The sequence below is a fragment of the Pristis pectinata genome, chromosome 15, assembly GCF_009764475.1.
Source record: "Pristis pectinata isolate sPriPec2 chromosome 15, sPriPec2.1.pri, whole genome shotgun sequence".
Classification (NCBI taxonomy): Eukaryota; Metazoa; Chordata; class Chondrichthyes; order Rhinopristiformes; family Pristidae; genus Pristis; species Pristis pectinata.
The window spans coordinates 43467048-43476074 of NC_067419.1; positions in this window are offsets into that span (position 1 = coordinate 43467048).

Genomic DNA, 9027 nt, shown 5'->3' on the forward strand with positions numbered 1-9027 from the left:
TAACACAACCCCAGTGTATTCATCTTGTAACCCCTACTTATGGCACAGGATCGTTGGATCAGATGCTAAATCAAAGCTCTATCTAAATTGGATAAAGAGGGCCAACATGGCCAACATTTCCTCTCCTCTTCATATTGGTCCCTCAGCATCAAGGATGACTTGGCTCCACTCTGGTTTTGTGGGCTCTGCGGTGGCTGATGAGGCCACCATGAGAACCATCTCTTCCGCAGGGGTTGATTGGCGGGTTGTGGTCTGTGGGGTGGTGCGCTCCTTCCACTGCTTACGCAGAGCTTCGGTGTGCTCCTGATGCATGGTCTTGAGCTTCTCAATACCATCCCAAATGCTCCTTCTCCACTTTGAGGGGTCATGCGTTACAGGTTCTCAGGATTCAGTGGGGATGCTGCACTTCTTCATTTCTGGCTTTGAGCACATCCTTGAGTCTTTTCCACTGAGTCCCCATAATCTCCTTCCACAGTAGAACTAGGAATAGAACGCTTCAGGAGTCTGGTGTTGGGCTTGTGAGTGATGTGGCCTGCCCAGCATTTATTCTTCACCAATCAACAGGAAACAATGACCAGATTGCACCAATATTTGTGGGATCTTGCTGTGCTCAAATTCCCTCTATTATAATAGTGACTGTACTTCAAAAGCATTTTACTGGGATGTTCCAAGGTTATGAAATGTTCTTTGTAAATGTAATTCTTGTCTTTCTTCTTCATTTAAAATAAACTTGGCCCTTTGACCCTCACCAATTTTTATCAATGCACCATAGAAAGCATCCTATCCAGATGCATCACGGCTTGGTATGGCAACTGCTCTGCCTGAGACTGCAAGAAACTGCAGATAGTTGTGGACACAGCTCAGCACATCATGGAAACCAGCCTCCCCTCCGTGGACTCTGTCTATACATCTCGCTGCCTCAGTAAAGCAACCACCATAGTCAAAGACCCCACCCACTGTGGACATTCTCTCTTCTCCCCTTTCCCATCAGGCAGAAGATACAAACACCTGAAAGCACGTACCACCAGGCTCAAGGACAACTTCTATCCCACTGTTATAAGACTATTGAATGGTCCCCTTGTATGTCAAGACGGAATCTTGACCTCACAATCTACCTCGTTATGGCCATGAGCCTTATTGTCTGCCTGCACTGCACTTTCTCTGTAACTGTAACACTTTATTCTGTATTCTGTTATTGTTTTCCCTTGTACTACCTCAATGCACTGTTGTGATGAAATGATCTGTATGGATGGCACACAAAACAAAATTCTTCACTGTACCTCTGTACAATAATAAACCAATTTACCAGTAATTTACCAATTAAAATGTTCTGAGCCTTAACGATGCAAGTGCATTGACGCAAGGATAGATTAACAGATGCCACACTCACAAAAGGAAATAAGACTAAAAGGAAAGAAGTACAATACCAACAAAAAACGAGCTACTGGAGGAACTCGGCGGGGCAGGCAGCATCTGTGGAGAGAAATGGACAGTCGATATTTCAGGTCAAGACTCAGTCAAGATGCTGCTTGACCCCACTGAGTTCCTCCATGAGATTGCTTTTAGCGCCAGAATAAAGCATCTGCAGGCTCTTCTGTCTCCAGGTACAATACCAGAGTGTGAATGAAATCATCCATCAGAGTGAGTTTACCTCCATCAATTTTGATATTTGCATCCAGATATTAAAAACAAATGCAAGAACATATTAACATGAAAATGTTAAACTTCCTTGCTGTCCTTGAAAATAGTTTATAGGATTATACAGCACAGAAACTAGCTATTTGACCCAAGGATACCACACCGGCATTTATGCTCCATTTAAACCACCTCCTGCTTTCACTAATCCCAATCTATTCCCTTATTTCTCATATTGTTGTCCGACTTCCAGCTGGAAAAACACTGGAAGTCCATACCAGAGGTTAATTGTTGCACATCATCAAGATTTCCATGTGACTGTTTTTTTCCACTGTTGTCTAACGTACATTTTCAACAACAGCTGTCATTTATATAGCACCTTTAATATAGGAAAACGTCCCAATATGCTTCACATGTGTGATCAAGCAGATTTGACTCTGATCCTATGTGGGAGGGCTCAATCAAAGAAGTAGGTTTTAAGGAAAGTCTTGAAAGAAAAGAGGTAGAAATGTTGAGAATTAAGGATGAATGTTCCAGAGCTCAAGGTCTAAGGTTCAAAACAAAGTCTGTGAAAGTAAGTGACCTGTACAATAACTAAGCAGAAGCACACGAGACTGCAGATGCTGGAATCTGGAACAACACACAAAATGCTGGAGGAACTCAGCGGGTCAGGCAGCATCTGTGGAGGGAAGTGGACAGTTGACGTTTCGGGTCGAGACCCTTCATCTGGACTGGTGAAAGGCCTCGACCCGAAATGTCAAAATCGAGTTTATTGTCACATACACAAGTACATGTGCGCACAGGTGCAATGAAAAACTTGCTTGCAACAGTATCACAGGCACATTGCAACATAAAAAAAGGAAGATAAGCTATCTTTATTAGTCACATGCACATCGAAACACACATTGAAATGCATCTTTTGCGTAGAGTGTTCTGGGGGCAGCCTGCAAGTGTCACCACGCTTTCGGTGCCAACATAGCATGCCCACAACTTCCTAACCCGTATGTCTTTGGAATGTTGGAGGAAACCGGAGCACCCGGAGGAAACCCACGCAGACACGGGGAGAATGTACAAACTCCTTATGGACAACGGCGGGAATTGAACTTGGGTCGCTGGCGCTGTAATAGCATTATGCTAACCGCTAAAATAAGCAGCATTTGCAAGAAAAACATAAGTTATAACCAATCTTTACAAGAAAGAACACAGAACAAAAAAAAGTCAATTTTAGTGCAATGAGATCAAAGTGGTCATGGTATTGCTAAACTGTAGTGATTAGGGTTGTATTGGTTAGTCAAGAACCAAATGGTTGAAGGGAAGTAGCTGCTCTTGAACCCGGTGGTGTGGGTTCATTGACTGTCCATTTCCCTCCATAGATGCTGCCTGGCCCACTGAGTTCTTCCAGCGTTTTGTGTGTTGAATAACTAAACAGACCTTCGTTTTCATGTTAAAAGGCAAAAAGCTGGCAAACAAAAGCAGCAGCAGAAAGAGAGAGAAACCCACAGGAAGACCAGTTAGTTGTGTCAGGTTCAACTCCTGACCATAGCTTGAAATACCAAACCTGTCTGTTCACTGCACAGAGGCTTATCTATGTATTCACAGGTTTAGACTTGTAGACTGAAAAAATTCAATCCCATAGTGCGTTTATTCTGTGTCATGACAGCACATTGAGGTGCAAAGTCAATCACAGAACCTTATAGTGCATAATGCAGACTGACACTATCATTAATGCACCATGGGAACACAGGAAAGCAGAGTGGCTAGTTCCATGTCCATCACTCCTCACACAGTTCACCCCAAGCCACACCACTATTTCCAACAGAAGCTTCCAGTTGTGAAGCATGGCTTCGAGAGCTTGTGCTCTGACAAGCCACAGTACACCACACTCCTGAAGTCATGTGCAGTTCTTGTGCAATGTCATGGAAAAGTTTGCAAATCTTGCCCAAACATCACGTGCGTACAGAAATTATTCCCTGGCACCCACCATAACAAACAGGCACGGATGCCCCATCCACTGTCATTTCAACACATGGTTTTAAGCTGGGATGGATTTCTAAGCTGTGGGATCATAAAGTACTCACCACACAGAAGGAGGTTACTCAGTCCGTCAACCCAATGCTGCTTTTTTTAATAAAAATAATCTCTGACTCTTTTTCCTGTATCCCTGCAAACTCTTTCCCCCTCAAGGACTTTTCTAGTTTTTTTAATAGAAACCGCAGTTGAGTGTGTTTTTACCATCATTTCTGCCAGGGTATTCCGGATCTCATTCACTCACTAACTGCATTTGCCCCTCTCATCTTCATTTCTTTTTCCAATCTGCTTAAGTTCGATTCATAGACTCATTGTACAGCACAGAAACAGGCCCTTCAGCCCATCACGTCAATGCTGACCTTTTTGCCCATCTACACCAATCCCAATTGCCTGCATTAGGATGGTGCCCTTGTAAAGCTTGTCTATTTAACAGCCTGTCTAAATGTTTCTTTAATGTAGTAATTGTATGTGATTTCATCACCTCCTCCAGCAGCACGTTCCAGATATCAACCACTATCTGTGTAAAAACTTGGTATCGGTATTGGTTTATTATTGTCACTTGTACTGAGGTACAGTGAAAAACTTGTCTTGCAAACCGATTGTACAGGTCAACTCATTACACAGTGCAGTTACATTGAGTTAGTCCGGAGTGCATTGAGGTAATACAGGTAAAAACAATAACAGTACAGAGTAAAGTGTCACAGCTACAGAGAAAGTGCAGTACAATAAGGTGCAAGGTCACAACAAGGTAGATCGTGAGGTCATAGTCCATCTCATTGTATAAGGGAAACCATTCAATAGTCTTATCACAGTGGGGTAGAAGCTGTCCTTGAGCCTGGTGGTACGTGCCCTCAGGCTCCTGTATCTTCTATCTGATGGAAGAGGAGAGAAGAGAGAATGACCCGGGTGGGTGAGGTCTTTGATTATGCTGGCTGCTTCACCAAGGCAGCAAGAGGTATAGACAGAGTGCAAGGAGAGGAGGCTGGTTTCCATGACGCACTGGGCTGTGTCTACAACTGTCTGCAGTTTCTTGCAGTCCTGGGCACAGCAGTTGCCATACCAAGCCGTGATGCATCCAGATAGGATGCTGTCTATGGTGAATCGATAAAAGTTGCACCATAGAACTTACTCCTCAAATCCCCTTTAAAACTTCTTCCTCTCACTTTAAACCTATGCCTGCTTGTTTTTGAAACCCCTATCATAGGAAAAACGATTTTGATGATTTTCTTATATGGTAGTATTGGGTCAAAGTCAAAGCCGAGTTTATTGTTATATGCACAAGTACATGTATGCACAGTTGCAATGAAAAACTTGCAGCAGCATCACAGGCACATAGCATCAGATAAGCAGCATTCACAAGAAAAACCTAAAATGAACACAATTTGTGCACAATTTTTACAAGAAAGAACACAGAGCAAAAAAAAGTCTCAAGTGGTCATCGTGCTGCTAAACTGTAGTGACCACTCACTACTCAGTCTCCTTCACTCCAGGTAAGACAAGCCCAGCCTGTCCAATCTCTCCACATAACTTGAGCCCTCCAATCCAGGCAACATCCTCGTGAACCTCCTCTGCACTCCCTCCAGTGCAAGCACATCCTTCTTATAGTGTGGCGACCAGAACTGCACACAGTACTCCAAGTGTTTTGTGACCAATGTTTTGTAAAGTTGCAACAAATTGACCTAATCTTTATATTCTATGAAGGCAGGCATGCTATATGCCTTCTTCACCAGCTTATTAACCTGTGTTGTCACCTGCAAGGTAAAGATGTTTTAATTTTATCCCTGTCACTGTGATGAGAATAGTAAAAGTCTTCAGGGAAGTATTGATAGTCTGGTGGGATGGGCAGGTAGGTGGCAGATGAAGTTTAAAGGGCAAATGTTGGAAGAATGAGAAGAGACAATATGAACTAGAGGGCACAATTCTAAAAGTGGTACAAGAACAGAAAGACCTGGGAGAACATGTGTATGGTTCATGGAAAGTGGTAGGGCTTGAGAAAGAGGTTAGAAAAACGTATAGGATTCTGAGTTTTATAAATGGAGGCATGAACTGCAAGACCAAGAAAGTCATGATGGACGTTTATAGATCACTGCTTTGCCTGCAACTGGAGTTCTGGATGCCACACATTTGGAAAAATGTAAAGGCTTCCAGATATGAAAGACCTCAGTTATGTTGAAGCCGGGGTTATTCTATTTGGAACAAGGGAAGTTGCAAAGGGATCTGACAGAGGTATTTAAAATGATAAAGGTTACAGACAGAATAAATGGAGAAAAATATTCCCGTTGGTGAATAATTCAAGAACCAGGAACTTAGAATGAAGGTGGAGACACCAGAGACTGCAGGCGTTGGAATCTGCAGGAACTCAGCAGGTCAGGCAGCATCTTTGGAGGGAAATGGACAGTCAACAGTCATCAGTCCAGATGCAGGGACTCGACCCGAAACATCAACCTTGCTTTTCCCTCCACAGATGCTGCCCGACCCGTTGAGTTCCCCCAGCATTTTGTTTCTTGTACTTAGAATGAGGTAATTGGCAAAAGAACCTAAAGCAACATAGGAAAAGAATTTGAGTAGTTTGGTGTGGAATTCACTGGTAGAGGGAAGAAGGCAGAATCATTTGTTGCTTTCTAAAGAGATGAGAATAAGTATTTGAAAGGAAAGAATCTGCAGAGCATTGGGGAGGCTTTGGACACTACAGACAGAATGGCTTCATTTGTGCTGAAACTACTCTGTGATTCCAGAGTTCTTGATGTGTCATCACATAATCCCAGCTCCCAGCTATCCCCACTCCCTGCCCACAAACACCACCACCCATCACCATAATTTAAAAGACCTTTTCCCTGAAACTTTTTAAAGTCTAATCTATGAAAATGTTGAAAGGAGATTTGAAACAAAAATTACCCTCCTGATATTTTTTCTGTGAGTAGACAGAGCAATATTCAAGAGATGAAACGTTGCAAGAGAATTGACGACCCGAGCCCTGTGGTACAGGACTTTAAGTGCCTTAAAATCAATGTCCTTACGCACAGTTTGCCCTGTTTGTACATTTGTAGTATCCAGACTTGCATATAACCACAGAAAGGCCATTTGGCCCATTGAAATAATGCTGTCAAATGTTTATATCCACTTGAGAGGGAAAGGGGGCTGAAGAGGGAGAGGTACAGAAGCCTGAAGTCCCACACCACCAGGTTCAGGAACAGCGACTTCCCTCCAAACCATTCGGTTCTTGAACCAACCGACACAACCCTAATCACTACAGTTTAACAGCACTATGACTAATTTGATCACTTTGCACTAAAATGGACTTTGTTTTTTTCTTGTTTTAATTGTGTTCTTTCTTGTAAAAATTGTGTTTAATTTATATTTAATTTATGTTTTTCTTGTGAATGCTGCTTATGTGACGCTGTGTGCCTGTGATGCTGCTGCGAGTAAGTTTTTCATTGCACCTGTGCATACATGTACTTGTGCAGATGACAATAAACTCGACTTTGACTTTTAATGTTGAATCCAAAGGATGACACCACTGACAGTGCATCACTCTCCCGGTATGGGACAGGGGCGGATTACGTGCTCAAGTCTCTGGCCAGCAGCCAGACGCTCTGACTCAGATGCAGAGGTACCTAAAACACAGCCACAGCTGATTCTGCTGTGTTCTGTTTAATGTAGATTTGCACATTGATTTCCAAATGCAATTAAGCTGTGACCATGTGGTGCAGCAGTGTTACTTTTCTACCTCCTGTGGTTTAATGAAGATATAGGCAAATATTGAAATGTTTGCCCTTGAAACAGAGTTTCTTTTATTTAAAGAAAAATATTATTGCAAAATGCCAGCAGAGTTCCAGTGGTACAATAACTAGAGAGTTCAGTTGCTTTCCAACTGTGTATAGGCTTTTAACATCATACTTATGCATACTTTTGGAAAGCATGTCAAAATTGATCCAAAAATGTCATATCCGCCCTGAAATTTATTCTCCTTACAAGCCACTCAAACACAACACAATCCATTGTGAAAATGGATATAAAATAATAAAGCCTATTGATCATAATTAAACATCAGAAACCCCTCTTAGTCCCTCTAGACATCCATTGTCATTGTTTCAATGGCAGTATGATTTTGATTTGCACCACATAATATCCTATAGCAACCACTTGATGTCTATAGCGCACTTTGGAAAATGCTATAAATATAATGCTTACTGTACTTAAAGGTCTGCATCCAATAAATTACATTCTGAACAGCCGACGTTTTTTGCAAGTCCTTAAATGTTGGAGTGCCAATTGGTGATGTTATAAACAGTAGCAGTCTGAATTGAAGTAGAACAGAAACAGAATATGCTGGAAATGCCCAGCAGGTCAGGCAGCATCTGTGGAAGGAGAAACAGAGTTAACGTTTCAGGTCCAAGACCTTTCAGCAGCTTTAACGTATTAAAATTGTCACAGGCTTTTTTCAACAACAATATCAAACGAACTTCAAAACTGATACATATTGAGACAGGTACCTAGAAGTTTGATTAAAAATAGAGAAAGGTGACCTTGAAAGATTGAAAGGTTTGGGTTGGGAGTTCCAGAGCGTAAGATAAGATATATAAGGTAAGATATATTTTATTAGTCACATGTATATCGAAACACACAGTGAAATGCATCTTTTGCGTAGAGTGTTCTGGGGGAAGCCCACAAGTGTTGCCACACTTCCGGCGCCAACATAGTGTGCCCACAACTTTCCTAACCCGTACGTCTTTGGAATGTGGGAGGAAACCGGAGCACCTGGAGGAAACTCATGCAGACACGGGGAGAACGTACAAAACTCCTTACAGACAGTGGCCGGAATTGAACCCTGGTCCCTGGCGCTGTAATAGCGTTACGCTAACCACTACACTACCGTGTCCTGCCCTTACACTACTGTGCCTGCCCTACACTCTAGGAAGATGAAGGCATAGCTGTCTTTGGTGGAAGACGGGATAGAAAGAGAGCAATTAGATGGTGGAGGTGGAGAAGTTTCAGAGCTTCGCAGCTGATACAATGATTCTGGTACATAACATTCAATTCTCACTTGGTGCAGTCAATATGTTGTGTTTTGCTGATACTGTATTAGATCTGGTGATCTCAAAGGTTTCAACATTCTTTTCTTTATTGGCTGTGGAGCCTTAGGCTTACCAACCAAGAGGGAGGGGAATCAAATGAGCTGGAAAGACCAAGGCAGCTGCAGATATGGCCCCACTAATGGTGGGGATGGTCAAATTCAGACATTTTACGACATTAATGGTGCTATATAAATGCACATTATTGATATTATTACGGTCATCACTCAATGTGCAAGTTGATTGGCGTTCTATCATTTATGATTGCACAGCATTGTAAACAGTGTAGTTT